Source organism: Arachis ipaensis, chromosome B01 (genome assembly GCF_000816755.2).
Source record: "Arachis ipaensis cultivar K30076 chromosome B01, Araip1.1, whole genome shotgun sequence".
Classification (NCBI taxonomy): domain Eukaryota; kingdom Viridiplantae; phylum Streptophyta; class Magnoliopsida; order Fabales; family Fabaceae; genus Arachis; species Arachis ipaensis.
Genome location: NC_029785.2, coordinates 133,840,571 through 133,849,295, shown reverse-complemented (window position 1 = coordinate 133,849,295; position 8,725 = coordinate 133,840,571).

Below are 8,725 nucleotides of genomic sequence, written 5' to 3'. Positions count from 1 at the left end.
GTTTTATTAAAAAATTACTTATTTATTTTTCATATGATCATATTCAAATAATTTAATTGTTTTTTATTCTAACAATTTTTTATAAATATAATCAAATACAAAATATATCGTGGAGAGTGTGACTCGTGAGGTGGAGTACGAGAATTTACAGTTAATTTATTCTACCGTACACAATATGAAAATGTAAATCGTTGTGCATAAAGAAGGAGTCCTCGGAAGGTAAGAATAATTCTTTGATGGAAAGAATCAGAAAGTTCCAACACTAGTGCCACCTAATCATCATAAAATTTAAAAAGAGGTTGAATCAGAAGCTCGTGAGTTGGGTGAGGATCTTCGTAATTTGGGCTGATGGTCATGTTAACAAGACATACATGAATGATGGAGAGGGTTGGCAACAAGTGTTGCATAAGAAAAAATTCACAATGGGCCATCCATCAGGTTTAAAGGACCAGGATGGAAAGCAGCACAAGTATAGTTCGAAAAGGGTCTCCAAGCCTAATTTGCATGGTGATGAAGGCAAATCAATTGGCATTAGAATGGGGCAGCAAGGAAAACATGAAATTGTGCCATCGCCATCGCGCAGAACTCCTGCATGTCATGAAATTTCTCTCTGGAAGCGTTCGCGGCCTTCCTCCCTGCAGAACTCGCCGGTTGATAAAAATGGCGGTGAAACGAAGGAAATCTTAGTAGATGGAAGCATGGCAGATGCAGCGTTGGGAGGTTCGAAGGTGACAATTATTGAGGATCAGAGTGTGCCAGTACCGCAGAATAAACCATCTATCAAGGTTGGTGATTCTATTTAAAGTATTATATTCTTATTAATTATGTCCCTATTATTTATGGATAGTTTAAATATAATTGTTTGAAACATTAGGGGTATTTTTAATAAGTTAGCCTAGGTGCATTGTAAGGAATTTGTTAAGAAATTTAGACTTGTTTTCTTTATTGTGGTTGAAACTCGCTTCCCTTTTGCAGCATTTAAAATTGTTTTGGAAAATATTAAGGTATCACTCTATTGGTATAGTGGAAGCAGAGGGGCATAAGGGTGGTATTTGGTTTCTATCTCCATGCAGGGTGTTTGTTGTAAGTTCATTGATACTTTTGATCAAGGTATTATTGTTGAGGTTCAATTTGATAATTTGATTTGGAAGTGTTGTGGTATTTATGATAGTCCTCAATTTAATAAAAGAGTTCTCCTTTGGGATTATCTTGTTGCACAATTTATGGTTTTTCAAGGACTTTGAATTGTACTTGGTAATTTTAATGAAGTCATATTTTTTTATAAATTTAAGGGCTGTCAATTTTCTTATCAAAGAGCAGACAGATTTGCTACTTCATTAGTGAATATTAATTTGTTTGATATGAAGACTATTAAGAGACGATTTTCTTGGTACATTAGAGTGAAAAATTATGTTGACGTGACAAAAAAGCTTGATCGAGTCTGCATAAATAGTGGTTGGTTATCTATCTTTTCAGAGGCTTATGCAGAAGTTTTAAATAGGCTTCAGTCTGATCATTGCCCTATTCTGGTGCATTGTAAAGGTCATCCTTAGCCTAAAAGGAATCGACCTTTTTGATTTGTTGCTGCTTGGGCTACTCATCCTGAGTATAAAAATATTGTGAATCAGTCATGGTGGGCTAGTAATAGAAGGATTCATGGCAAGCTTTCGGAAGTGCAGAAGAATTCTTTAGAGTGTAACTCGAAGATGTTTGGTAACATTTTTATTAGGAAATGTGAATTAGAGCAGCATATTAATTATTTGCAGAAGCGTTTGGAAGTGGTAGAAAAAATTTATTTGCATTAGAAAGAGCAACAGTTACTTTATGATTATAATAATACTCCAGTGCAAAAAGAGCTCCTATTGTTCCAAAAGTTCAGAGAGTAGTGGATAAAGTTCGGAAATAGGAATATAAGATTCTTCCATGTTTAAACTCTTGTACGAAGGAAGCATAAAAAGATTCACGGCCTTTTACTCAAGAATGTAGTGTGAAAAACTGATCCGGAGGTTCTGAGTCGAGAAGCAAAGTCTTTTTGAAAAAGCATATTCTGTCGTTTGGATGATGTTGATTTGGGTTGCCTTGGTGATGTGCCTCTTCCTTCTCTGAATAAGAAAGCTTGCGATGATCTTACGGCTCCAGTTACTATGGAGGAAGTCAGAACAACTGTTCTTCACATGAACTCTTTTAAAGCTCCAGATCCTGATAGGTTTAAGTAGGGGTATTCAAAACCGATCCGGACCGAACTAAATCGACCAACCGCGGAAAAAAAACTGAAAAAAAAGAAAAAAAACATGTTTTGCTATTTTTATTGCAGTTCGGTTCGATTTTCGATTCTGACAATGAAAACTCCAACCGAACCGAACCAAACCGAACCGATAAAGTAAAAAAACCTAAAAGAAACCAAGCCCCCCTCCCATACCCCCAAATGAACGTGACCTAACCTAACCCAGTAACCCCCACGCCCCAGTCCCACCCCCAAATAAAACCTAGCCGCTCTCTTCTCAGTTCTCACAATCTCCCTTTCTGCACCTCCCAGCGTCGGCGAAAGATCGTTCCTCCCACCACCTCGCAGCGCCGCCGAAGCCTTCCTCCCACTGCTCCCAGGACCTCCTCGCAGACAGAACAACCTAGCACACAACCAGCTACAACCAGCGCCCAGTAGCACAGCACCACCCTCACAAGTCGCACCCAGCAGTAGCACAGAGCACCCAGCACCACCCTCCCAAGTCGCAAGTCGCACAGCACCACGCCACCATCCAGCAGCGTTTTTGGCCATCCACAACACAACACATCCCACCCAGCCACTGATTCAAGTCAGATATGGAGCCCGAGCCATGGAGTCAAGTATGTAATTTGATTGAAATTGCTGTTCTGTTTGTTTATTTTCCAATTGCTGTTCTGTTGAATTACTGAAACTGCTTCTGGTTTGTATTGTTGGTATTGCTGAATATCTGTTATATGATAATATCTGAAAACTTGATCTGAAACTGCGTCTAGTTTTTTATTATTAGTTATTTTGAAAAAAAAAATACTTTTGAAGTGATTTAGTATGATTTATAAAGTGTTGGAGGTTTTGGATCTTGATAGGGTTAGATTGAAATAATAAGAAACTCGATATTATTGAATTACTTTTGTTGAATTACTTTATTGTTGGTATTGTTCTGTTTTTAATTTATTTGTTGTTGTGTTTCTACTCTTTATTTTATAAATTGCTTGTAAATTGATTTTGTTGTTCGATGTATTTGTTTATGCAGTTTGAGGTCAGTTTAAGTGAGAATATGGGCAACACTGGATTGCCGCCAGTTTCTCTTTCGAATGAATCAACAAGCATCAGAGCTCCGATTGCATTGCCTGTTGGGCCTGCTCCTCATAGAAACACAAGGAAACTTGCTAGTAGAGGCCGAGGGAAAAGGCAGGCTATTGAAGAAGCTCCTGTTAATGACACCGCTGAAACTGAGACCGACGAAGGTAAGAGAAAGCCTTGTAGACCTTGGTCTTAGACATGAGATCACTTTACTAAAGATGAAACTAGTAATCCACAGTACCCTAGAGCTAAATGTAATTGGTGTGGGGCTAGTTATGCTTGGGATACACATAAAAATGGCACCAGTAACATAAAAAATCACTTGCTGTTGCAATGCAAAAAATTTTCAAAGGAGGCATTAAATCCTACCCAAAAGATTCTTTATTTTCAAGATATGATAAAAGATGATATGAAAGGGATAGGTAGTTCACTTTCTGCCGTGTCATTTGATATTGATCGTTGTAGACAAGCACTTGCTAGAATGATTATTGTGGATGAATTGCCTTTTTCGTATGTTGAGGGGAAGGGTTTTCGTTATTATACGAGTTATTTGCAACCCAAGTTTTCAATTTTTGTGCTATCAAGAATCACAAGGGAAAAACAATTGGTAGGAAGATTGAGAGATGTTTGTTGAGTTGGGGGATATCGCGGATTTTTTCTATCACTATTGATAATGCTAGTTCAAATGATGTTGCACTTTCTTACTTGAAAAGTAGAATGGAGGATTGGAACTCACATCCATTAAGGGAAGAGTTTTTACATGTTAGATTTTGTGCTCATATTTTAAATCTTGTTGTGAATGATGGGTTGAGAGAAATGCACGATTCAATTTTAAAGATTAGAAATGTAGTGAGGCATGTGCGTGCATCACCAGGTCGTACTGAGAGGTTTAAAACTATGATTAAGGAAGCTAGAATTCTGGAAAAATGCACTGTGCATTTAGATTTTCCTACCAGGTGGAACTCTACCTTTTTAATGCTTGAAAGTGCTTTGAAATTTCAAAAGGCATTTAAATGATTGGGGGAGATAGATTCTGAATATGCTATGATGGCTGGTGGGATCCCTAAGTCTGAGGATTGGGAGAATGCAAAACATTTTGTCAAGTTTTTAAAAATATTTTATGATGTAACCAACAAAGTTTCTGGTTTAATATTTGTGACATCTTCTCAATATTTTAATGACTTTTGTAAAATATTGTCTACACTTAAGCATTGGATGGGAAGCTTAGATCCGTTGCTTTCAAGCATGGCTGAGAAAATGAAGTCCAAGTATGATAAGTATTGGAAAAATATAAAAAACACAAACATGATAATTTTCATTGCAGCGGTTCTTGATCCTATGTATAAGCTTCAATTGATTAAGTGGAGTTTTGAAAAGTTGTATGAAAAAAAAAGATGCTGAATTCTTGACTTCGAAGGTGAAGGAGACGCTTTTCAAGGTATTTGATAGCTATAGGCTATTTGGTGGGATTGGTAACTATCAAAGATCTACTGGTTAAGATCCTTCTGAAATTGGCACACAAGAGCTTGAAGCACATGAAACTTCTTTTGCTATGGAATTTGAGAAGGAAATACAATTCAATGGTAGTGTTAACAAGAATGAGGTGGATTTATATCTTATGGAGGCTTTAGAGAAGAGTGGCGTGTAATTTGACATTCTAAATTGGTGGAAAATGAATTCCACTAAATATCCAATTCTTGGGCAGATTGCAAGAGACGTCTTAGCCATGTCAGTTTCCACAATTGCTTCAGAATCGACATTTAGTACCTGAGAAAGGGTGTTGAATAATTATAGGAGTTCTCTAACTCTGATGACAGCTAAAGCATTAATTTGTACACAAAATTGGCTCCGAAACTCTCCAAAATTTGTTCTTTAGGAACTCATCGAGGAATTGGAGATTTCAGGTTGGTTTGCGTTAAGAAGTTTAGCTGTTTTGTCGAAAAAGACACCCTAACTTGGCTATCTTTTAATGGAAATTTATTTTTATTTTCAGTTGTGTTGACTATTGAACTTTTAAACTTCTTTAATTGTTGTATTTGAATTCCTTTTGTCGTTAAATTTCATTGGATCAAGACTTTGTTAGCTATTGTGTATTTGTGTTTGTCGATTTCAATGTTATGACTGTGAAATAGTATGGTAGTATTTTTTTTTGAATTGATTAAAAAAATCGAACAAACCAAACCAAACCAAATTGATTTTAATTGGTTTAATTTGGTTTGAATGGCCTCAATAAAAAAAACGAACCAAATCGAACCGCAGTTTAATTAGACGATCGGATAAGATGACTTTTCTCTCAAAAACTGAACCAAATCGCACTGCGAACACCCCTAGTTTTAAGCTTTCTTCTTCAAGAAATATTGGGAAATCATTGGCCTTGATGTTTGGAAGATGGTTAAGCAGGCATTCTCTGGTGTTGCTCTTGATCCGAGAATGATAGAGACCTCACTGGTTCTTATTCCAAAGGTTGAATCACCGGTATCTATGAAAGATTTCAGGCCGATTAGTCTCTATAACGTAGTTTACAAGATCATTACGAAGGTTCATGTTAATAGGCTATATCCTCGTCTTGTGGAGATTGTTGGCCTGCTTCAAGGAGGATTTATTCCAGGACGATGAACTCGTGACAACATTATTATTGCTCAAGAGGTCCTCTATTTTATAAAGAAGACTAAATCAAAGAAAGGCATACTGGCCTTTAAGACTGATATAGAGAAAGTTTATAACAGAGTTGACTGGAGATTTTTAGCCCATACCCTTAAGAGCTTTGATTTTTCTAGTCCTACAATTAATTTGATTATGAATTGTGTCACTGGCTTCTCCTTATCTATTCTTTGGAATGGGAATCGTATGAATGACTTTACTCCTAGTCGGGGTCTTAGATAAGGAGACCCTATGTTACCCTATACTTTTGTGTTGTGTATGGAGAGATTGGCATACTTTCTTAGTCATCAGGTTGATTTGGACTTGTGGGAGCCGGTTGCTGTTTCTAGAGGAGGACCAAGAATATTCCACTTAATGTTTGCGGATGACTTCCTTTTATTCTATAAAGCTACAAAGAGATGAGTACAAAATGTGATGTTGGTTTTAAAGACTTTCTACAAAGCATCTGGGATGAAGATTAATGTGGAGAAGTCTAAAGCGTTTTACTCCAAGAATGTCTCTGCGATAAGGAAAGAGCTTTTCACAGAGGTGTCCTCTATTAGATTTGTCCAGGATTTGGGCAAGTATCTTGGGGTTACCCTTAGTTATTTTAGGGTGACCCGTTCAACTTTTAATGGTGTCTTGGATAAGATTCGACGTAGACTAGCAAGTTGAAAAAGGAGTTTACTCAATCAAGCAGGTAGACTCTGCTTGGTTAATTCCATTACAGCCACTATTCCCACGTTCAAATGGATCATTAGTAAACTGGAGTCTATGATGAGAATTTTTTTGGAGAGGACAAGTTGATGGAAGAGAATTGAATTTTGTTAGTTAGAAGGTATTAGTTACTCCAAAAAAATATGGAGGTTTGGGGATTAGAGATCCTTATTGTGTGAATATTGCTATTCTTGGGAAGCTAGTTTGAACTTTTTTTCATCAGCCGAATAAGTTATGGATCCAACTATTGGATGCCAAATACCGATAATCTCTATATGACTGTTTTGGTTGTCCTAAGAACAAGGACTCTCTCGTTTAGAAGAGTCTTTGCAATGCTTGAAAAGTATTGAAGGATGGGTTTGTTTGGTGTATTGGGGATTTGAACCAGAATGTTTGGTTTTCTAGTTGGAGGAGAGAAGAGCATTTATCTAATAAAATGGATTATATTCACATTTCTGATTCGAACCGCCGGATACACGATATCTGGTTGATTGGTAGGTGACATTTGGATACTCTTTATTCCCCTTTATTTCAAAATCTGAAAGGTAATATTCTGATCTTTCTTACAATCCAAATGTGTAAGCAGGTCTAAAAGTGGGTTGGTATTGGTCTGGGTCTACTGCGAAAGTCTATGCCTCACGCAATGGTTACTTGTGGTTGTGTAAGCAGCTGTTTGGTTGGGAGGAGCGGGAGAATTGGCTTTGGCTTTGACGCCAACTTGTTCCGAAAAAGTACAAGTGTGTTGGCTTGGCTGTATCTTAAGGAGGCTCTTCCTACTATAAGTTTTCTTTTAAAAAGAGGGATGTTGTCATCGGATAGTGCCCAAGATGCCTTTCTAACCATGACTCGATTTTACATTGTATTCGGAATTGTCCAAAAGCTCAGCTTGTATGGCATAGATTAGATATTTCTTGTCATCCTCTAGATTTGAAAAACTGATTCTTGTACCATAGCAAAGAGCATTCGTTTAGGTTCTTTTTGCGACTTTGGTGAATATGACGAGTAAAGAGTAATGACATCTTTAATCCTCATGAGACTTGACATCCGAAAAAAGTGATTTGTCTGGTTTTAGTTTCAGAAAAAAGAGTTTAGGAGTATTTTTGAATTACAACGTATGTCCCTCCCCTCTATTCTAAGTGGTTCTTGGAATCCCTCATTGGTACTTTTAAGATTAATTGTGATGCTAGTTATCCTGGTTCTGGTGGTAGTATTGGTTTTGCTTATGTTATTAGAAATTGTAATGGGAGTTGGCAAATGAGGTGTTTGGGAATGATTGGGAGTAATAATGTTTTTCAAGGAAAATTGTTTGCTATTTGGAGAGGATATCTCTTAGTCTAGAATGTGGGTCAACGAGATGTTATTTGTGAGACGGATTGTGTGAAAGCGTTTAATCTTGTTACTAATCACCAAGATGGTTTTGGTTTATTGATCCGTTGGTGCTCAAAATAAAGGATATCATACATTAGAATTGGCGTGTTGATTTTCGTTTAATTATAAGAGATGCAAATACGGTGACAGACGCTATGGTAAAGATGGCAATAAAGTTATAACTTCATCAAGTAGAGTTTTTTTCTCCTTAGGAGGAGTTTAAGAATAGTTTTAAATGGGACTGTTCTTCTATTTAAACAGTTTCTTTGTTTTTTTTTTTTTGTTTAACTTATTGAAGTGACAAAAAAAATTTATTAAAGAGGAACGTTGTACATGAGATTTACCTTTTTAATTATATTTTAATCAAGTATATTTTAGGTTTTGTGGAACATATATATTAATTTCATTTATTTGTTAATTTAGATTGTGTTTAAACAATATCATTAAAAATTATGGATATTTATGCATGTTTTTCTTTTTGAGTAGTGTGTTTTCTTGGAGACTCACAAGTCACAACCAGGATGAGATGATGGCCATGGTCATTTAAATTCCAATGAGAATTGTGTTTTTCTTTAGTAATAAGTATTTTTGGGATTTTTTTTATATTGCTAGCTAATAGTTAAATATATAAATGCTAATTAATTAATCAACTTTTAATTTATTTCAAAATAATTATAATAATAGTTTTTATACAGG